This window comes from Pleurodeles waltl, chromosome 6 (genome assembly GCF_031143425.1).
Source record: "Pleurodeles waltl isolate 20211129_DDA chromosome 6, aPleWal1.hap1.20221129, whole genome shotgun sequence".
Lineage (NCBI taxonomy): Eukaryota > Metazoa > Chordata > Amphibia > Caudata > Salamandridae > Pleurodeles > Pleurodeles waltl.
In genome coordinates this window covers 954,375,234-954,399,148 of record NC_090445.1, presented here as the reverse complement: position 1 = coordinate 954,399,148, position 23,915 = coordinate 954,375,234, and the positions used below count along the sequence as shown (strand labels likewise).

The following is a 23,915-nucleotide window of genomic DNA, read 5'->3' as shown; positions in this document are numbered from 1 at the left end:
GTTAGAGGCTCAGGGTATTCCTACCCTTTCTACTTTTTTTGTGCTTTTTTTTTTGTGACTGGGCTGAAGCTAAGTCCCATAATTGCTGCCAATACTTCTTAATTGAAGTGTTGCCAGAGGACCAGATATCTGCAAGAGATCCAGAGGATTTGTGAAGTGTTCACGCCTCTAAACATAAAAATTTGGTTTTCCTTTAATATCTACAAAACTACTGAAAGGATTTATACCAAATAATAAAAAGCATGCTCTACGGACCGAAAGCTACCCTTCTGCCAAATTTGCTGTAATTCCATCCAGTGGGTTGGGCTGTAGCCGTGTTCAAAACCCCTATGTGAATTAACATGAGAAATGCACTTTTTTGATGACCTCTCCTTTTTTCTCAGCCTCCTACTTGACAGATCACTCTGAAACTTCCCATGTACAACAGGACCATTGGGAACACTATTTTTTTTTAAAGTTCAGTAAGATTTGTCAAACGGCGCCAAAGATATAGCCAAATCAAACAATGGTTTTTCAATACACACTGGGTCCTAACTAGATATATATAATATGTCCATAGGGCCTGGCTGCTGCACACGGCTGAACGCCCTGCGTGGTGTGAGGTTCGGTGGTTATAGGGGGTTGGCCACAGGCCAGGCATTACAGGCTACCGTCGCCATGCATGGCCAAAGGCTTTACATGGAAAAAAACTGAAATTGATGGAAAAAAATCAAAGGTTACTGGGATGTTATAGTTAGGAAATAGAATTTGAAAAAACATAGAAATTCACGTAATAAACTAAAGGTTACAGGGGTGTTATAGTTAGGCTCAGATTTTAAACATACAAAACCATAAAAATTCACCTGTTATAGTTAGAGTTATTTCAAGTAACTATAGCTCATACTCTAAGGTAACTATAACATGCACCCTCCCCATGTGGTTCCCCTCCTTTCATCAGTATGGGATGACCCTGGGGAGCTGGTGGTCTCCAGGGCTGTATATGGTCCAGGATGGGGGCCATGCACCCTCTCCTATATTTTTAAGCAAGCTATTGGCCCAAGGGAAATGGTGATCCCTGGGCCTGGGGGGTCCACATGGACCCCCATCATATTTTAAGTGAGCCATGGGGAGGTGGTGGTCTGTGGAGCCCGGGGTGTCAGCAGAGCCCCAAATATGTTGTTTTAGCCCCAGGGATGTGTTCGTCCCAAGGGCACAAAGGGGCCACATGGCCCGCCTTTGCATTTTTTTTTTACTGCAACCCTGTAGAGGTGTTGGTCCCCGTGGATTAGGGGGGTCTGTGCGGTGCACCACTTTATTTGTTTTTGTGGCCCCATGGAGTAGGCGGTCCTGGGGCCTGGGGGTCCACACGGCCCCACATCCAAAGTATAATGTTGCCCCAGGGAGGTGGTTGTGCCTGAGGCCAGGGTGGCCCATCCGCAACTCCCCATGATAGTAGTTCCTTCAGTCCCTGGGATGTGGTGGTCCCCAGGGCTTTAATAAGCCCTAGTAGCATGGGCCCATGTGCCACCCTCCTTTATATGTTTTGCTAATGCCCCCAGAATCTAGACCACCCGGGGGCAAAAGCATTTAGAAACATAGAAGACAACATAGAAGACAACATTTCTTTTTTAAATCAAAGCAAAATCCACAGATCCAGCCATTGATTTCTCTGTGATTTAAAGAAAAACAACTACTTTACAGTTCTAGCAGGGTCCCAGAGGGACCCCTCGACCAGGGCTAGGGGGTTAGCCTGCCCCTTTTTCTTTCTCTTTATGTTTTTTTGGGGCCTCAGCTGAAGTCAGCTGAAGTCCCAAAATGGATGCCAACACTTCTTGTTTGAAGTGTAGGCAGCCAATCAGATATCAGCAGGAGATCCCTCTGGATCCGCAGCCCTAGACATACAAATATATTTTCCCTTTAATATTTTCTAAAACTACTGAACAGAATTACAAAAATTAAAAAAGAGTGATCTGCAGACAAAAAGCTACCTTCTTGCCAGTTCTGTCCAGCAGTTTGGGCTGCAGGAGTGTCTAAAGAGTCGATGGAAATTAACATGGGAAATTCAATTTTTACTCCCCTTTTTCTCGTGCCCCACTTGATGGATCATCTTGAAACTTTCCATGCACAACAAGACCCTTGAGGGCAGTTTTTGGGAAACTTTTGCAAAGATTCTTCAAACGGTGCCAAAGATGAAGTCAAGTAAAAAAATAACACTTTTTCTATGGAAACTAGCTCCCTGCTATAATTACTGTTAGAAATGGAGTCTCTAGTTGACAGTGGTTTGCACCCTGTCCAAGTAGGGACCCTCACTCTAGTCAGAGTAAGGGAGTCACACAGCTACGATAACCCATGCGCACTCCCTTGATATCTTGGCACGAGCAGTAAGGCTGATCTCAGAGTTAATGTGTAAAGTATTTGTACACAAACACAGTAACACAGTGAAAACTCCACAAAAGTACTCCACACCAGTTTAGAAAAATAGCCAATATTTATCTGAGAAAACAAGACCAAAACTACACACATCCAACATACATAAGCAAAGATACACATTTTCAAAGATGAAATCTCAGTAAAGCGCTTAGAAACACACCAGCTCCAACTGGAGCTATCACAACATCTTGACAGAGTCATTCCTAACAGTCCAACACCATTTGCGGGTGTGTGCAGGCCAGCCACATAGCTGCATGGCCCCCAGGTGCAGTACCTTTGGAAAACAAGGACACAAAGATGTTGCACAGATGCAGGGAGGTGAGGCATCATTGGAGCCGGTGTGGCATCAGTTCCTTACTGCTACCCTGGAGGTGAGCCATCTGTTCCTTACTGATGAGTAGGGGAGGTGAGGCGGCGTTGGTTCCTTACGATCCAGCAGGGTAGATTAATCTGACAGGTCAAAAGGTGAGGTGTCAACTTTGTGGTATTGCATTCACACCATGGGGCCACAGGTGTTGCAGGAGTGTTGGCGTCGGGCCTGCTACATCAGTCAATTGTCAATGCACTCAGCAGGGACTACGGCTCCAGTGCAGGCAGCGGCATGGATTAGGACAAAGGTACAAGTTACAAAGTTATTCTGGAGTTGACGTGCCTTGTTTCTTCATGCTTACACTGGACCTCACTCTCACGGACCGAGGAATTAGATTTAGCACCACTTGGCAAGTCAGGATTCTCAGCAAGAGAGCCCATGTGATGGCAGATGAAGTCATTGATGTGCCTGAGACTGGAAGCAAGATCAGTCGAATCCCTTGGAGAACCTTTGGAATCAGGATTTAAAGCAAAGCCCAGTCCTTTCACTCCCAGGACAGAAGCAGCAAGTGGCAGACCAGCACAGCAAAGCAACAAGTAGAGTGGCAGTCCTTCCTACAGCATCCAGTTCTTCTTCCTGGCAGAACACCTGTGGTGCAGAAGGATTCTAAAGTTGTGATCTCAGAGGTCCAGTACTCATACTCATTTCTGCCTTTGAAGTAGGCAAACCTCAAAGGAAGGTCTTTGTAGTGAACAAGACCCTGCCTTTCCTGCCTTCTCTGCCTTGGCCTAAGACACACTCCAGGAGGTTGGAGACTGTTTTGTGTAAGGGCAGACACTATTCAGGTGGAAGTGTCAGCTTCTTCCATCACTCTAGCTTAGGAAGATCCATCAGGATATGCAGGGCACACCTCAGATCCCTTTGTATGACTGTCTAGAGTGAATTCACAAACAGCCCAACTGTCATCCTGACCCATAAGTGTTTTCCACAGACAGGCAGAGGCAGAGAATGGATAAGCAAGAAAATGCCCACTTCCTAAAAGTGGCCTTTCAAATTTACAATTTAAAAAACAACTTCACCAAAAGATGTATTTTTAAATTGTGAGTTCAGAGATACCAAACTCCAAATCTCTATCTTCTCCCAATGGGAAATTGCACTTAAATGATATTTCAAGGCAATCCCCATGTTACCCAAAGGGAGTGATAGGCCTTACAATAGTGAAAACAGGACATGTAAAACACACCAGTACATGTCTTACTTTTAAATACACTTCAACCTGCCCATGGGGCTACCTTGGGCCTTACGTGTAGTAAAAGGGAGGGTTTGGGCCTGGCAATTAGGTGCACTTACTAGGTTGAAATGGCAGGTTAAAACTGTACACACAGACACTGCAGTTGCAGGTCTGAGAAATGTTTACATGGCTACTCATGTGGGTGGCACAATCAGCGCTGCCGGCCCACTAATAGTATTTGATTTACTGGCCCTGGGCACACATAGTACACTTTACTAGGGACTTACAAGTAAATCAAATATGGCAATCATGGGTAAACACATTATCAATACAATTTAGATGGAGAGCACTTGCACTTGAGCACCGGTCAGCAGTGGTAAAGAACCCAGAGCCTTAAAGCCAGCAAAAACAAAATTCAGCCCAGGATCAAAGACAGGAGGTCAGAGGCCAAAAAGACAGGGAAACCACGCCAAGAGCTGACAGGACTAACACCTACCTACTGGTGGTTCTCTGGGAAGGTGATACAGATTCTGTTCCACGTTTGCATTGTTGAACAAGTGTGATATCAAACATAAGTTTACACACAACACCAACAATAAGGAACTTGTTAGGTTAAACATGCAAGCGCTTTTCGACCTTTTGTAAGAATTCTGTGGGCTTTTAACCAGGCCCATCTCAAGCCCACCCCTTTCACTTGTACATGAGCTTGCCTTTCAAAAATCCCTTGCAGGAAATGTGTAATGCACTACACCCCCCATGAGCTGAATACATGGTTACACTGCAATACTTTCTGCCATTTTCTTTTCTTGTGGTTATGCCCTCTAGGGGTTACCTATATGGTTATATAACCACGTTTCTTACAAATGCTATTTTTATTGTGGTGTCCTCTAGGGGCTGTTCTAAGTGGGCTTGCTAGTTTTAAAAATGTGTAATGCAGTTTAACCTCTAGGGGCTAAATATACGGTTACAGTGCATTCATTCTTGACATTTTCTTTTCATGTGATAATGCCCTCTAGGGGCTTACTATATGGTTACATGACCATGTTTCTTACAAATGTTATTGTCACTGTGATGTTCTCAAGGGGATATTCTGAGCATCACAGTATAATGCCAAATTTGTATTTCTGATAATGGTTTTCATTGGGTTTACATGATGATTGTATATGTTTTATTAATCTTTCCTTATTGCAATTGTGACCTTGATTCAGGCCAACTTAACATCCTTATTGCATTATGACTGTTTGAACACGGTTGATATGCATCTCTAAAGTCTTAGAAGACTGCAACCTAAAAGTTTGATAAGCTCTTGATAAGTAGGCCCTCCATACACCAGTATAGGAAGTATTGTTGTTTTCCTGTCGACACATATTTGCAAGGGAACCAGGTTCACATAAAAACGGAGAAATTAAGCATTTTAAAAAGGCAGCCTGCCACACTAAAGCCTGCCCTTGGAGGCCAAACTCTAATTGAATGTCACTCAGACCAATATTCTTGAGGAGCAAAGCAGAAGAAAGACTTTAGGGTCCTTAATTTGCAGCTGATCTAATAATTTAGAATCTTTCCAATGGAAAATAACCCCGTCATTAGCAAACCCTGACATCATTTTTTCAAGATGATCATAAGTAGTGCACATTCATTTCTCTTGAAGAGACTTGAAGGCAAAAATGGAAGAAACTAATTTGGATCTTAATCGATCAAAATGCTCTCTAAAGGGGATCTTATTATCACACAAAATACCAAGGTACTAATATTGTTTAACCAATTTGGTTTTCCTCTTGAGTGCTGTTTACTAGGATCATGATCTGGCTGTAGTTGCCTAATGTGACATGACTTTGGTTTTCTTAATTTTAAGCTCAAGGAGATTATGTGATAATTATTCAACAAGGGAATTGATTCAGTGCTGCAAGTCTATGGGTGTTTGACTGCGTAGAATGGTATCATCATCAGCAGTTTGTAGATATTTTAGAGGACTTTTTGCAGGTTTGGGGGAATGTCACATTTCTGTTTCCAGGTGTTGATTTGAATCCACCATGAAGATATTAGATAGACACACAACATGGACACACTCTTGTTTTAAGTGATTAGATGTTTCAATTCTCCGTGTGAGACAAGTTCCATCACCCAGCTTAACCTGAACCCAGGTGTTCGTATCAAGGAGGATGATGAGGTCTAGTTGTTTTGGAGCCATACTTTTCCCATAATAAGGCTTAAGGAACTGTGTTGAATGCTGCTTTTAGATCGACAATACAGATATACAGGTTTGCTTTCTTAGTATTGCACTCTCATCCATCAGCATTACGGCAAACAAATTGGTAGTTGTCGACTGACCCTTATGAAATCAAGATTGGTTCATTGGAATTAAATTAACTGCTTCTAGCAATTCTTCTATCCCCTCTAAAAGATGACAGGTGAAGACTTTTGTCTCAACATCAGTCAAAACTGAAAACTGATAGTTTGCAGGAACATCAGGAAGGCCATGCCGCCTACTACTTTGGAACACTATGTGGACTATGGAGCACTCTCCATGATCATGCATTTCCAATATTTCATGAGGACCGTAGATGTTGTTTGCTGGTCAACTTTGGAATTTGTTGCTTTTTTTAAAACAATGGATTACACATTGCACATATATATTTGGCCCTCTTGAAGTCTGTAATGAAACCTGCTTGACAGACAAAACATGAGTTTGATTTGTGTGAAGATGCTGCTCGTTTATTAAACCTAGGGAAAATATCAAGTGAAAAAACAGAGAAACTTACCTGAGTGGAGGACTTACCTTGGTACTTTTTAATAACACAAGAGTAGAGTGCTTGAAATTATTTGTTGTTGTTTGGCGGGCCACTTTCGTAGATGGGTTGCAAGGCACTTCCTCACCATGACTCAGGACTCCATCAGAATGACCTTGTTGTGAATAGGAGTCAGGATCTTTGCCCACAGATGCCGATCCACCCTAAAGATGGCATTTGGGATGCCATTTGGACCAGGCCCCTCATTTGACTCAATCCGTTTTACCAGTTTTGTTGTTTCTTCTTTTTTTAATGGCTCTGTATAAGGTGAGATGATGTATCAACCCACCTAGCTACCATGAACAAACTTTGCTGGTTTTCATGAGAAATGCTTCCCATTTAATCTCCAAGTTTCTCGGACAATTTAATGTTCCAAGGGGACCTTCATTCAAGAATAGTTACCAGTTGTGTTCCAAACAAGTTGTAGGTATAAACCACTCAAGCATTTTTGGTGATGTTTGCATTACTAGCCCTGTTGGCATTGTTTTCAAGACAATTAATTATTGACCAGAATGCCTTACTGTTATTTGACATGCTTGCTGATAACTACTTCTTCCATTCCTCCTGGTAGTAGTTGTTCTTTCCATTCCATAATGCTTACTTGTATGACTTCCTAAACTTTTAAAATTGTGTTTAAATAGAGATTGAGTAAACATATATTTCTGAGGAGAGACAGTCCTTATCAATGTGTTCAGAGCCTTCTTTTTTGATACAGCTTTGACGTATACCACTTATTGTTAGAATTCACAAGAAGATTATCCTTTATTACATTTTTGGCTTTGAATTTTGAGATTAAGGAGTTGCTTTGGAAATTCCATTTGTCAATGGAGTTTTCAGTGGCAACCAAAGAGTAGCCAGATCTAACTAATGTTTTAATTTGCCTGCATTATCTCTTCTTATTTGCTAGCCTGCCAAACCAAGCAGTTCAAATAGTAGCAAGATGCCACTTGATAGAAAACATTGGATTTCTGCATATGTCAAACAGTCATATCTAAACTTAGATCTTGTGGTTTGTGGTTGTCTTATACATAAAGCAAGCAAGGCTTTTAAAATGATGGCATAATCAATTATAGAGCTGTAGTGGAGCTTGACTTTGATGTAATGAATGTGTGGCAGTGATAGTAAATTTTGGGTGGCCGATGATCGGAGCACATTGCTCTCTCCATGTTTCTTGAAGCATCAGTATTCCAAAGCATTGAAGGAATAATATTGCCTCTGGATCTTCCAGAAGCCTTGTAACGCCATACACACACCAAGAACAAATTCTCGTGGGCAATTGATGTTTGTCAAAGCTAGCTACACATCAGTCATCACTTTTGGTTTATATAGGGCAGACGGGAGCCAAGTCCAGTTCTCCATTAGGGTTTTTTTCTTAGCAGTTTGTTCACAAATTCGATGTTCAGAAACTGAGTTTGAAGTTGTAAAGCATGATATTTTTGTCTATTTGAAGAAAGGGCCAGTAGCATCTCATATAGGGAAAGTCGGCTGCTTTTAGGTATTAGACTGCCCTTCTCTTCCTGAACGCATAGAGGGAATCAGAATTGTTGGGTAGTTTGAGAGGTCACCTTTCTTAACTTCAGTGTTCCACTCTGCGAACAGCACTCCGCAAATACTTTTTTGCAATTTTATTTGGGTTGTTTCCCAAGAGGTATTAGAAGGATCATGCTTAAATGGAACTGCCTCAATGTGTACGTTCGATATCAATGCTCATAGTTTTAGAAGAACACTTTGATTAAGGATGTCGTAGGGACCTCTAGTTTTATACATTGTAATGAAGATAAGCTTGGCATGATTAGTAGCATGATTGAATAATCTAGCATCTTTGTGTGTTCAGTTGTCATGGGCCATACCTTGCCACAGGCCGATTGATATTAAACTACTCAGGTTTCCCTGTTGGACTAAAAATAAGCAAGTGGGTAACATGATCCCCTCCACAAGTAATGTCAAGCATTTGTTTGTGATTAACTTTAATATGCACTGATGCAATGTGGTTTCCATTTTGTAAATTCTCCAGACAAATATTTTGGCTTAAAATCAGATGTTTTTATTTGACATAATTTACTGAGGGCGATGATCCTTTTTTCATCTTACCTTGGATTTGCGTTCCTATTGCTTTTGCCTGGATTGGGGTTTAATACCATTTGCCTGGTTAGTACCAGTCAGTGTGTGCCAATTAGAACAATCAACACCAATTGGTACTGATTTTGGCTCTTTATGACAACTATTATTGAGTTTAGGGTTAAAGACAGGATAGCAATCTATAATCTCATCAACCCTTGTAGTTATCACTTATTTCTTAGATTTCTGAACCTTTTTGTTAAACATGTTTGCGGATTGGGACACATCAATATATTTTGCACCTGTATTGCCTCACTTGATGACAAATGCTCTGAGGATACCTTTTCAACTCATTAAACTGTTGACATTGGCCGTATTTTTATTTTCCTCTGCCAGGCTTCCAACAATTGACATTGGATGGTCAATTAATATGATTGGTGAGTCCTGAATTTGACAGGCACTTTGTCCCAAATGTGGGCCTAGACATCGATTTTCCACACGGTTTGCCCTTTTCAAGGTGGCCATACATTTAACTTCATCAACAAGGGCAGCAACTATCATTGGAAGATTTGAGATATTATCCAATATGTGGGCACAGGTGCATGCTACTAGTTGGTTATTTGTATCAGATTGAACTTTTACTATTAAAGCACTCAATTTTTGCAATTTGGAATCCATTCCTGCAACAAAAAGAGCAACTCCACCTGTATGTTCAGTTTATCTAAGTGGATGTTTAGGACGGCTATTATTGCCTCCATGGTGCAAATTTCTCCATGGACGGGAAGGGTCCTGATGAAGCTCCGTAGGAGACTTTGCATAGTCAGAGATGATTGTATCATATTTTACCATAAAGGAAAGATTGGCAGACTCAATTGAATTATTCATAAAATCCCTATGATCAGTCATATGTTCAACCATTATTAAACTTTACTCTCAAAGGATGTTTTTAAGAGATATATTTTCAAAGTTTAATTTCAACAGAGTTAGAGTCAGTTTTGAATCTGAGTTTTTGAAACTTATAGAAGGAACTGAACTAAAAGGGTCTATGTCTGTGTTCTCACAACTTAGGTCCAGGTTAGATAAATCCTGCACTGAAATGTTACGAGGTGTACTCCTATCTTTTAGTGTCAGGCAGGACCAAAGTGGGGGGATCTTATTGAGTCATATATATTGAAAGTAGGGTATTTGTTAATGGAGACGTTAGTGAGCAAGACTTCAGGTTAGAGCAATGGACTTGCGCCTTTACAATCATCTTGTGAAAGCCTAGATCAATATTTGACTTTTCAACACTATCTAAGATTTGCTTCTTTGCTTAAATATCAATGTTTTGCTTATTTATTAAATTGTTTCCAACTACTATATCCTGGGAGCCTAAGGGATGGTCAGTAGGTGCAGCTTATTTAGGGGGACTCAGATCTGAGGTTCTTGGATAATTTAAATCCACTTGTATTTTTTACCCTGTATGTTTAAAATAATCCACAATGGAGGATTGAATAATTGTACACTCAGGAATATTTGCCTTAGTCATTTTGCTCAAGAGCCAATTTGAAGGGCTTGAGGATAAGGAACCAGTTGGGGCCTTTATAATTACTGGTGAGCTGATAGTTCAGTCTGGCCATTCAATCTTAATTTTCTTCCTCTTTTTCAGTGGCTGTGAGTTCTCACGAAAGTGACCAGACCTCATTATTTTCAGCCACCTCGAAAGACCTAGGAGACTTGCTGATAGTTGGACTAGGGGCTAGGGAACACACTAGGGGCTTGCAAACCACACCTGACCCTAGCCAGACAGTCTTCTCTCCCTCTCAGTTCAACCCTCTGGCAGTAGGAACTAAAAACTACAACCACGCCACACTGCTTATAACTAATATGAGAACAACAAAGTCTCTCTACTCCGATCTACTCCACTTCATTGACCAACCTCCTTGACTGATTATTTCAACAATTAATTTGTGGATTGATCAAGCACGGGGGAGCACACAGCAGGCTTGCAAACCACACCTGGACCTAGCCAAGCAGTTTCCTCCTGTCTCTCCCCTCCAGCAGTAGTGACTAGAAACTGACAATATGCTGCTTAAGCATCACACTCTCGACTTCTTGCATTTATTCTCACAATTTTGTTTCTGTATTTTTAAATTCAACACATTGCCAAAGGTTGCTTCAAAACCACAACAACTATGTTGGCTTATTATCCTGAATAATACTGCATATAATCACACAGTTGTTTATTACCTCAAAAATTCTTTAGGACATAAATTCAATAGTTTCAATTAATTCAGAGAACAGTACAAGGTAGTCAATCAGGAAAAGGTTTGGCTGTAATGCTCACTATTCACTTCTGGACTCCACTGTCTCACCATCCTACTGCTCTCAACTGCAACTGTTCTCAGCTACACTCCAGAGCCCCACCTAAGGTCCTGAGAGGTCCACAACAGGTATGAGAAAGTTAGCAGCCAAGACTGTGGCAGAACCCAACAGGGTCCACAGCTCCACTGTGAAAGGCAATGGGTGGCTCAGCACAGCATGTCTCTGTTCCCTGCGATAGCTGCTACTACACCACAATGCCGCTCCTACCTGATCTGCCTACCCTATCCGTCTCACTCTGGGTCATAGCACAACACTCCACGCTCTGTGCTTTGTGCAATTCCAACCCCCCATCACATTGCCAGCCTACAAGGTGGCAATGCAGTGAGGGCGGCACAACAGTAAGGAGGCAATGGGGTAAGGCGGCCTGCAAGCCTACATGCCCACAACTTTCCGAGGCTTCAAGGCGTCACAACAGTCTCTGTCTCTTTCACAATTCGCCATCATGACTGGACTGGGGAACAGGTAGCAGCTATGGCAAAAATGCTCAAACCAACCCTCTCCCTTTCTCACCTCTCCCTATCTCACTTCTGTCCATCTTCACTCCACCATTCTCTTCTTTTTCCTGTCCATATTTGATCTCTTTCTCTCCACTTTCCTGCCTTGTCTTTCCCTCTATCAAAGCCTTCCTGTGCCTTCAGCAATTAACTCCAAAGAACTAGGGAAAAGCACAGAGGCACTAATAGTGACCCTGAGCTTTAAAAGTTGTTCTCCAACGGCTTCAGCCCACTGTGGAACTACTCAATAGAATAAAAGTTAAGTCCAGCACTGTTTGCTTTGTAACCCAATTCATTGATTCTCATTAATGCTGTTTTCACCCTCTGCATTTATTGAAAACAAATAACTTCAGTGAGAACTGAAGTGATGAGCAATAAAGATGGTTGTAGTACATGAGAAAATGGCATCCATTGAAACCTTCTGCTCAAACAAACAAAGAATAGAATCCAAACTTTGTTTTTTAGAAATACCAGCAAGCTGTGGCCACTATTGAGGCTTCAGATCGAAATCTAAGGTTAGACAAAACTGTAAATTTGTGCAATATTTATAAAGTATTTTGATTTTCAGACTGAACAGAAAATGTTATAATGCTGATCCCATTTTGCACCCAGAAGAAATCAAAGGATTTCAAGTTGTGGAACATTTTAATGATAAGTAAAACAATGTTTAATTTAGATGTGCTTTAGTTTGCCTCTTTACTCCTTAACCTAACCAGTTTGCGTAGCCATTCATTTCACATTTGCCAAAAGAAAGTGCAGTTTAATGTTATGTGAACAAGCATTCAATGTGTGCATGTGTTTGTGCCCTTTTCCATTTCAGAAAACCAGCAAAATAGAAGCCTAATTTTTGATGTTATTTACTATGCATAATAATGTTACTTCCTATGCAAAATAATATTTGTATTATTATGCCTTCCTTTTAAGGAAGCCATGCTCAAGATGCTTCTGTCTTTATAATATAATATTCAAGGTATTTTTTTTTAAAATGATGTCCTCAAACCAAGTGAGCAGATACATACACTGTTGCTGGCCCTTGTGCTCAGCAGATCAATGCAGTCAGGAATCAGTCCACTCACCTCTTGGAGGAGGACTCTCATCATGTTGCTGGTTTTGGAGATATAATCACTGACCACACCTTTGTTTCTTAGCTATTTCTCAACGGGACCCCAAAAAAGAGCTTTACCTTTACCTCCCCTTAAATTTTTGTCCAATTCATGAACATATTTTGCTGATCTCCACTGTTCGCGCCATGTGGGAGGCTCTGTTATGGACCACTTACAACATATTTTTTATTTCTTGCCAGCAGAATAAAGTAAAAACGTAGCTTAGCGTAATCCAGTTTGATCTTATCTTGCCAACTCCTTTTCCACAGCAAATCAAAGAATATCAAAGTTTGTCTTACCTCTGCACTCCATCCCATGATATCTGATATCATTTTACCCACATTGTGCCAAAACTTTCACAGCTCTCCCCCTTTTGCTGAATATTGCAAGCTTCTGTGGGGTCCAATAGACTCCGAGGAAAGTGAACAAGTGATTCTTTTTAAATTAGGCAAATTTAACTGAGGAGCATAGCATGTGCAAAGATAGATGTCATAATTCCTCCAACTGCTCTTACGGCAAGATCCTTCCCAGGTATGATAGGGTGGACACATGTTTTCCTCTGCTTCCCTTAGAAAGTGTTGATACCAGTTGGAGACTTCCTTCCTACTTGGCTGAACATCTTCAAGCTCCACTGTCACTATTCTTGGCTCACACCTAGTTCAGTCTTGAGTCTTAAACCATGCAGTCGGCTAACATTACTTGAGCCCCTGACAAGGCTTCATTTGTAAGCTCTTTCCAGCCATTTCCAGGACAGCACCTTGCCTCCCTCCAGTACCTGCCCCATCCACTTATCCCATTGTCTCTGAAGGGAAGGGCAAGGTGTTCAGTCATACACTCTGGGGAAATTGGAAAGTCCCATATCAGAGAAATCTTACTATAATACAGGATACCTTTTAATGCTCTCAATTTGTACCACAACTTACCTGCCGACCATAAGTACTTCAGCTTCACTTGCTTAAAGTACTTAGTACCCCCAAATTAATAGAGGAAGACCTCTATTGCTAAACCCTCTAACATTGTCTGTACATGACCTGACACATGTTTCATCTGGATACGTAACAGCATCCTACAATTCTTCACTTGGAAAACCCAAAGGTATAACTGAACAGTGGGGAGTGCTAAGCCACCCTTGTCTTGCCTCCTTCTTAACTTCTTTCAAGAAAGCCTTACAACCTTGCAACCAGAATAAAGGTAGCTACCCTTCCTTGAATCCGGACAAGCTTCCCTTTTGCAAAACTGAGTGAGATCTTATCAAACAAGTAGGTCAGCTTAGGCAATATTGACATCTTCACCAGGTTTGCCCATTCACAGATAGCTAAAGACAGAGTTTGCCATTTTTCATCACTTAATTATCTTCCTTGCTCACCCTCACCAGACCAAGGGGAGGAGATCTTGTTGAAGTTTAATCTTAGTGAACATCCACCACCCTACCTCATCGGACTCATACCTCACTATCTCAAAGCCTGTATTCACCCTAATAACAATTGCTACTCCTTTGGTACAATGCACCTGATCAGTGGTCACCACCTGTTCTATCCATCTCTGTTTTAATATGGGATTTCTACACTCATACTTCAGTAAGTGGGTCTACTGCAACAGAATTATATGTGCCCCAGTTTCTTTTAAATATTGCAGAATCTGGAGCTGCTTACTTTTAACTCCAAGTTTGTTCACATAGCAACATAGATCAGGCAGAGGTGGCCAGGCTTTATCACCTGTCTCTTTAGTTGCCCTCCTTGTGATTCTTTATAATTAAGCTGATCATGGGGACACCTAGTATCACCCTATTGCTGATAGAGGATCATGCATAAGATCAACTGTAGAGGTGGCCCGTGGCAGTGCTTCATTCACAACATTCTTCCAGTCACCCACCCCAGCTCCTTCACCACATTTAAAATTCTGCCTTGCAATATTCTCCAGTTTCTCAAGCTTATCAATGAGGTTTTTCTTTTCTTCTATAGCCACTGAATTGTTTATGTCTTAGCACTTGCCTTCACATTAAGCTGCTGAACAGTTTTTTCAAGTGTGTGACACAAGGAGGACATTCAGGAGGGTCTCACTTCCCAGCGGTGGTCTTGGTCTTGGCAAGTGTCTCGGGCACCTGTTTTGGTCGCTGGGAACGTCTGCAGGGTGGTTCACCTTCTGCAGGGAGAGGGGTGCTGGTGGCCTGTTGGTCCTGTGGTGGGGCCTCCTGACCACTTGCTGCAGCGTAAGTGGAGGGCTGGTCAATAGAATGGCTAGTGGTAGGGGCCCTTTGCTGTGCTGACCATTTCCTCATGATGTTGGCCATGTCTGCCATCACCCCTGGTATGGAGATCATGGTGGTGTTGAGAGCCTGCAAGTCCTCCCTGATATCCTGATGGTGTTAAGGATCTGGCACATCATGTCCTGGAATTGTTGGTAGGCCCAGAGGACATTGGTGAGTGCCTCCTGGAGAGTTGATTCTCTGGGCTTGTCCTCCCCCTGGCACACAGCGTCCTCCCAGTGTCCCTGTTGTCCTGTGTGTGTGTCCCCTGAAGGGTGTGACCACTGCCACTGACCCCAGGTCCCTGATTGTCTTGGGTGTGAGGTGTGGACTGGGGTCCCTGTACAGGTGGGCACACTGCTGATTCACATGTCCTGGGGACAGAGGTGTGGGTGCGCTTGGTGGGTGCTGTGGTGTTGGATGCTGATGGGGCAGGCTCTGTGGTTGACTGGGAATGGGCTGGAGTTACTGACTGACCAGTAGTGCAGAGTTACTGTCATTACTGGGGGCATCTTCTGTTGGGGGACTGGTTAGTAGTGGCACCTCCTCTCCGCTGAGATTGGCTGGGGCACCTGTGGGGATGTAAGTGATGTATTATGCTTCATGTCTGTGACATATTGTACATCCCTAGCTTCCCCTCTATCGTTGTTGTTGCCCTGCCACCTTTGTATGTGTATGGTGTTGTATTGTAGGATTGTAAGTTCTCCATGCTGTGCATGCTTTTGTGATGGGTGCCCATGCAGGGCTTGGAGGGCTGTCCATGCATTGGTATGCCATGCAGGGCTTGGCATTTGGGTTAGTCATATGTGTAGGTGTAGTGTGTGGAATGGAGTCGAGTGATGGGAGTGACAGTGAGGTGCTGTGATGGCATGCAGGTATGAGGGGTGATAAGTAGTAAATGTTGACTCACCAGTGTCCAGTCCTCCTGCAACTCCAATGAGTCCCTCAGGATTCAGTAATGCCAAGACTTGCTCCTCCCATGCTGTGAGCTGTGGGGGAGGAGGTGTGGGTCCACCACCAGTTCTCTGTATGGCGAGTTGGTGCCTTGCTGCCACAGAACGTACCTTCCCCCGTAGGTCATTCCACCTCTTCCTGAAGTCATCCCTTTTTCTTGGATGGTGTCCCACAGCGTTCACCCTGTCCACGATCTTCTGCCATAGCTCCATCTTCCTGGCAATGGAGATTTGCTGTACCTGTCCTCCGAACAGCTGTGGTTCTACCCTGACTATTTCATCCACCATGATGCGCAACTCCTCATCTATGAAACGGGGGTTCCTTTGTGGGTAAATGGGTGTTGTGTGGTGTGTGTAAGTGTGTGGGTATTTGGTACTGTGGTTGGGTGGGTGAAGTGGGGTGCGTGAGGAATGTGTGGCTGTATGTGATATATGTGTCTAGTTGTCGCTGTGGTCTTGGTGTCAGTCTGGTGGCAATAATTTGTATTCGTAAAGGGTTGTGGGTAATGTGGGTGTGTGTTTTATAGTGCTGTGGGTGTGTGTATTTGGTATTGGCCAATGGTGTGTAATTTAGTATTTGGGTGTCCATTCTGAGCGCACCGGTGTGTAACGCCAGTGGTTTACCACTAATGAATGTCCTCCGTGGTGATTCGTGGGTCATGATGTGGTGGGCGTTGTTCTGTTGGCATAATGGTATGGATGTTGGTTCCACCACTTTAGCACTGACCTTTGGGCTGGCGGATTTGTGTATGTGGCAGTATTGTGTTGGATTGGTGTGTGTTTGTCATAATATGGAGAACGGATATCCGCCACCGCGGCAGTATGTTGGCGACCATCACCGCAGCGTTAAGCGGGATTTACTGCCAATGTTGTAATGAAGACCACAGTGAGGAATACATATATAAATGTTCTCTAGTCTCGGGCAGATCTGTTCCACTTCATTAATTTTTTTTCCCAGATTGAGGAAAAATCCTGATAAATGGTACACCCGGATAAACAAGATAGTGACCATTTCACAGGTTTTGTTGGAGGACCAGGATGTATTGCTTGAAGTGGCAGTTCCAATGGACCTTTCAGCAGGTCTGTTGATTGGCCGAATCAGGAATCCCCTAGAGTAGAGAACACAAATGCACCATCACCATTGGTCAAAACTAATTATGATGCATTCATTGCTTACAATACCAAGATTCCCCCAAAATAGACATATTGGCCAAAGAATTTCTGGACATCCCATGAGCCTGAAGAATCTGTGAATGCATTCTTTGAGATACTAATACAGATGTACAGGGAGCATAGTGGTCTGAATGAGCCACTTGGAGACAATATGAGAGACTTTGTGCCTCCTTCATGCAAGGGCTAAAACCTGAGATTACCAATCAGATCACACATGGTGCTCCCTCCTAGCAATGCAAACATGTTGATGAAATTCTACAGTATGCTAAATATTATAGCAACATGCTAGATGCTAGGTGAAGAAGACTGAAATAGAAATTCATGGTTGCACAGACCCAGCTATCGTTGAATGGAGTTGGAGGGTTAAAATTGCACCTTCCAGGACTAGTTATTGACCCCCAGGGCTGGAATAAACATGCAGGAGCTCAAAAACATGGTTTTTGGGGACACGCTCTTGGAATGCTAAACCATACTAAAGACTTCATACTCTTTTGCCATCAGCATGATGGGTGTGCTTTATTTGTGTTCACACTGAAGCGTGGACAGATAAAGGGGGTCATTCTGACCCCGGCGGGCGGCGGGAGCCGTCCGCCTGGAGGGAACCGCCAGAAGACCGTACCGCGGTCAAAAGACCGCGGCGGTCATTCTGGGTTTCCCACTGGGCTGGCGGGCGACCGCCAAAAGGCCGCCCGCCAGCCCAGTGGGAAACAGCCCTCCATGAGGAGGCCGGCTCCGAATGGAGCCGGCGGAGTGGAGGGTGTGCGACGGGTGCAGTGGCACCCGTCGCGTATTTCAGTGTCTGCAATGCAGACACTGAAATACAAAGGGGGGCCCCTGCAGTGCCCATGCCATTGGGGCCCCACGACACCCCTCACCGCCATCCTGTTCCTGGCAGGCGGAACCGCCAGGAACAGGATGGCGGTGAGGGGGTCGGAATCCCCCATGGCGGCGCAGCAAGCTGCGCCGCCATGGGGGATTCCCAGGGCAGCGGAAAACTGGCGGGAGACCGCCGGTTTTCCTCTTCTGACCGCGGCCGAACCGCCGTGGTCAGAATGCCCTAGGGAGCACCGCCAGCCTGTTGGCGGTGCTCCCGCGGTCCCCGGCCCTGGCGGTATTTACCGCCAGGGTCAGAATGACCCCCAAAATGTCCAATTTGCTACTTTTAAGCAACCTTGATCCCATAGCCGCATCATTGACTGTTTGTTTTAAGGGGTTTACAGTAGTTGGCATACGCATATAGCAAACTAACAGGATTGAACAGGGTCATCCACTTATTGTGGTGATGCCACATTACATTGACATTCTCATGCACACCGCATCTGACCAACTATGAAAACAACATTCTGACTCCAGACAATGTGCTGATAAGAAGGTGCAACACCCTAAATGCTTCTTCTTTATTGTCTACCCCAGGCAGAGTTGAAGAAGGGCTTTTAGACCATGATTGTGTGTCGCCTAGTTATACACAAAGCCAAAACCAGACAAACTGGATGTTCCTCTCCTTGAATCTGACAATACCATGTCTGACTATACCATGGTTATTGATGGCTCTTGTTTGAGAGACTGAAACAGCATTTTGAGAGCCGCATATGTTATATCTACCATATGTGGGGCCATGGAAGCATCCTACCTGTGCCATGTAACTATTCCAAATGTAGGAGAATTGATTACACTTTTCTGAGTCACTTGTATTTCAGAAGACTCTCAAGTCACCCTTTACTCTGACAGCCAGTATGGATTTGGTGTTGTGCATGACTTTGGCCAGCTGTGGTCCCAGAGAGGATTCAAGACCTCCTTTTGCCCACTAAGAAAGCATGGGCTGTGTGGCTCCAATCTATTGGAAACCCTTCAGTTGTCAAAGAAGATTGCTGTGGTAAAGTGTGCTACACACAAGTACAGAAAATATTTGGTTACTAGAGACAACCATTATGTGGATGAAATTGCTTGAGCTGTACTCTTCAGTCTTTCACATGGATGAAACATGCAGTGCTAACGAACAACATTTTTCAAACATGCTACTAAACACTGTACAGACTTCCAGTGAGATGAGGGAATTACAAAACACCACGCCTGAGCCTGAAAAGGCTAGTTGGGCATGGATAGGATGTCTAAAGGCTGCTAGTGACATTTGGGTATCCAGTGATCGAAGACCTACGAATCCATGTTTCATTTTACCTGCTATGGTATTACAAATGCATGTGCCAACTCATATGGCATGAGTCAGGATGGTGTTTGCATTTTAACAGTTCTGGTATAATCCACACTTTTGTGTGATAGAAGAAAATCTGTGCCAGCACTATGTAATTTGCCAAAAACAAAGGGGGTCATTCTGACCCCGGCGGGCGGTGGTTGCCGCCCGCCTGGAGGGAACCGCCATTTGGCCGCCCCGCGGTCAAAAGACCGCTGGGGCCATTCCAACTTTCCCGCTGGGCCGGCGGGCGCTACCTAAGATAGCGCCCGCCAGCCCAGCGGGAAAGGGGCCTGCAATACTGAAGCCGGCTCCGAATGGAGCCGGCGGTGTTGCAGGTGTGCGACGGGTGCAGTTGCACCCGTCGCGCTTTTCACTGTCTGCTAGGCATGGGCAGTGCAGGGGCCCCCAGGGGCCCCAGGACACCCGTTCCCGCCATCCTGTTCCTGGTGGTAAAAAACGCCAGAAACAGGCTGGCGGTAAGGGGGTCAGAATCCCCATGCCATGGCGGATTCGCCCAGCCGGGGGAAATCCGGCGGGAAACACCGCCAGCCTGTTGGCGGTGCTTCCGTCACCCGCGGCCCTGGCGGTCTATGACCGCCAGGGTCGGAATGAGGGCCAAAATGTTGGCAAAAAGTTTGCAGGACCATGAGCCGTATAAGTCTTATGTGGACCTTCTACCATCTCCAAATTGATTTTGGGAGGTGCTCAGATGTAATCACTTAAGGTATATCCTTCAGATTGTATGCCTGTTTTCACACTGGGTGGAGGTGTATCCCACCAGAGAGGTGACAGTTGCCAAACCACTGTTGTGTGAATTGATAATGAGTTTTGGGATGTTGGTTTAGCTTCAATCAAATTCAGGAAATGCATTCAAGCATGAAGTGATGCAGTTATGTACGTACATAGGGATTGACCAAAGATTCCATTGTTGTTTCAGGCCAGAAGCTTCAGGTCCTGACAAAAGAATAAAGAGGACTATCAAGACAAAATTGGCCAAAACCTCTGCGTTCACAAATTAATCAGATGGGCGGATGCATTTCCTCTGGTATTGATGAGCATTCAAAGCACTCCATGCAAGCAAAATGGATTGTCTCCTCACGAGGTATTGATGGACAAAGCCATGAGAATTTCTTCAGTTTCAACTCCTGCTCTTGTTAATACCACAGATGATCTGGTTCTTAAATACTGCAAGGGATTGGATTATGTAGTGTGTTGTATCTCTCATCAGGTTAATGGTGGTACTTCAACTGAGCAAGAATCTCCATGCCATGATCTGAACCCTGTCAACTGTGTTCACATGTGGAAGCATGTTTATAAGTCTTGCTTGGAAGCACATTGGAGGAGCCCAAAGCAGGTAATCCAGGTCAACAACAATTCTGTGAAATTTGCTGTAATGCCAAACTGGATACATGCCTCACACACACAGAGGGTGACTTGAGAAGAGGAGGAAGCAGACAACATCCACTAATTCCATAAGTACATCTATTTTTTAGATTTCTGAGGCATTAGACAAGGGAGAGGGAGACCATTCCAAAAATTCAGCATCCCCTATAGCTGAACCTCAACCGTGGTGAGTGCAGAATGATAGTACAACCAAAACATCATACTCTGGACTCTGGCTGCATCTTCTCTAAAACAGCAAAAGCTTATAGTGAACTGATTGAATTAACCTGGATCAGTAGCACCAGAAAAAGTGATGCTGAAAGAGGGTGTTTCCTCCTCTGAAAGTAAATAAGCTTCATCTGAGTCAGGAAGCACAAGTATATCCCAGAATCTGGCACTGACGGAAGAGGTTTGGCCAAAGACAAAAACTATATGACCCAGACTATTTGCAGTTACAAAACAACCAGTGACAATAAGAGAAGCATGTGAATTAGAGGAACAGGAGCTTTCCAAACAACAAGATACCGGTGAAAAGAGCCTAAACCTTGGTGGTCACTAAAAGTCCCAGAAAAGAAAGATACATCACAAATATTCAGGTCTTGATTGGACGTACTTTGAAAGAACTGACATTGAACCTGACAAACATCTGACTGATATAGATTAAGCAAGGCAGCAAAGGGGACTCAGCTCGTGTGCACTGTTGACGATGTCAAGGAGGACAGATAGATAGTGTGACTGTCTGAGTACAACAATGGCTTATGCCTCCAGTTGAAGCAGAATACAAATCATCACAGATTGTTAGACACTGTAGTGATAGTAGGGTAGCTGTAGAAGGACTAACATCTTCAGTCAACATACTGATCCTATTTTTGATCTGATTTGAGCTAACATGGTACAGCAGCACTACGTAATTGTGCTTGTAGTTTTGGCAGTTGTCATTTCTGCTTTATAGTTGGGTAGGCATTCATCTACTGGAGTGAGATGTTTTCCATGCGCCAGTAATTGTAACTGTAAAATATGCTATTAGTAAGCAAATACATGAAGGTAGAATCTCACATACCAATCATTATGAAATATGTATAGTTATAATGTTGATTATCAAAATAATGCAGGTAGAGAATTGTTTTGTGTTATCTTACCTTCAAACCTCTGCAGAGGAAGGATCATCAAATTTCCACTTAGCTGTGACCTACTCTTTCTCCTGTAGTGTGTTTCTGAATCTATTATAGCAGGAGAACTCCAATAAACAGTTTTATGCTAATTATGAAAAGCCTTTAGAAGCTGTACTAATTGTGACAGATGGAAATATGTATTTGTGGTCTACTAACCATGTGTATCGCTTACTGAAGGGGGTTAAACAAAGGGATCAGCATGAGTATATGATGAAATTCTTTATTTATGTGAATAACAGGAGCATTACTAACAAACACATGAATGAATTGACTTGCAAGATCAGTTAAGATGTTATATTTTTTGTAGCCACATTTAAATAAAAGAATAAGACAAGACAAGGAGAAGGAGAGAACAAGAGTTAAAGCAGAATCTAGGGGAAGGGTAATGGAAATCTAGAGGATCCACCTCTAAGGTTAAGTGTTGATGTTGCCAAGAAAGAAATCTTATGCATGATAAGATGAGGAGGGAAATGAGACTGTCAAAGTAGTGGGATGGAGTGAATGTGAGCATAGCTAATTAGTTAAAGGGAGGGCCTTTGTTGCACTAGAAGTTAGTGTTAACCCCTTCACTGCCAGCACTTTTCCCCTGAGATGCTGAGCTTTTTTTTTAGCTATTTGGGGCAGTTTGCGCTTAGGCTCTCATAACCTTTTATCCACATAAGCTACCCACGCCAAATTTGCATCCTTTTTTTCCAGCATCCTATAGAGGTGCCCAAAGGTTGTAGGTTTCCCTGGAGGAGAGCAAAAAATTTGCCAAAATACAGCTAACATTTCATTTTTTTAAAACAATGGGAAAAAGGGCTGCAGAAGAAAGCTTGTGTTTTTTTTCCCTGAAAATGGCATCAACAAAGTGTTTATGGTGCTACAATCACCATCTCCCCAGCTTTCAGGAACAAGCAGACTTGAATCAGAAAGCCAAATTTGTCAACACAATTTGGGTATTTTACTGGGACATACCCCATTTTTACTATTTTTTGAGCTTTCAGCCTCCTTCCAGTTAGCGACAGAAATGGGTGTGAAACCAATGCCGCATCAAGGACAGCTAGACATTTCTGGAAAGTAGACACAACTCTGAATTCAGCAAGGGGTCATTTGCATACAGTCTTCAAGCTTTTCCTACAGAAAGTAAAAGCTAAAATAAAATAATATTGAAATTGATGTGAAAAAAAGAGCAATTTCTGTCCACGTTCTCTTTAATACCTTTTTGCAGCTATGGCATATTTTTTTAAGCAATATACTGTTACATCTGCTAGACTCTTCTGGTTGTGGAGAAATATAGGGCTTGTAGGTTCATTAAGAACCCTAAGTACCCAGAGCCAGTAAAGGAACTGTACACTGCAATGGGTTTTCATTGTATACCAGGAATACAGCAATTCATTTGGTGAAATATAAAGAGTGAAAAATAGGTATCAAGGAAACCTTTGTATTTCCAAAATGGGCACAAGATAAGGTGTTAAGCAGCAGTGGTTATTTGCATATCTCTAAATTCTGGGGTCCCCATACTAGCATGTGAGTTGCAGGGCATTTCTCAAATAGATGTATTTTTCACACACTGTCTTACATTTGAAAGGAAAAAATGTAGAGAAAGACAAGGGGCAATAACACTTGTTCTTCTATTCTGTGTTTCCCCAAGTCTTCCGATAACAATGGTACCTCACTTGTGTGGGTAGGCCTAATGCCCACAATAGGAAACGCAACATGGACACAACACATTTTTACATTGAAATCTGATGTGTTTTTTGGAAAGTGCCTAGCTGTGGATTTTGGCCTCTAGCTCAGTCTGTACCTAAGGAATCCTACCAAACCTGTGCATTTTTTAAAACTAGACACCTAGGGAAATCCAGGATGGGATGACGTGGGGCTTCTGTTACCCAGAATCGTTTGCAAACCTCAAAGTTTGGCAAAAAAACACTTTTTCCTCACATTTTGGTGATAGAAAGTTCTGGAATATGAGAGGAGTCACAAATTTCCTTCCACCCAGTATTCCCCAAAGTCTCCCAATAAAAATGGTACCTCACTTGTGCTGGTAGGCCTAGTGCCCGC

At 43.2% G+C, this 23,915-nt stretch overlaps 1 long non-coding RNA gene across 1 annotated transcript in view; it reads left to right on the top strand.

The window, feature by feature from the left end:
- Window positions 1-23,035, top strand: part of LOC138302065 (uncharacterized) — an 80,995-nt gene extending 57,960 nt beyond the window's left edge. Inside the window, exon 4 of the long non-coding RNA XR_011205253.1 lies at window positions 20,255-23,035. This is a non-coding gene — a long non-coding RNA (uncharacterized lncRNA). The remainder of the gene's footprint in view (window positions 1-20,254) is intronic.
- The last annotated feature ends 880 nt before the right edge of the window (window positions 23,036-23,915 follow it).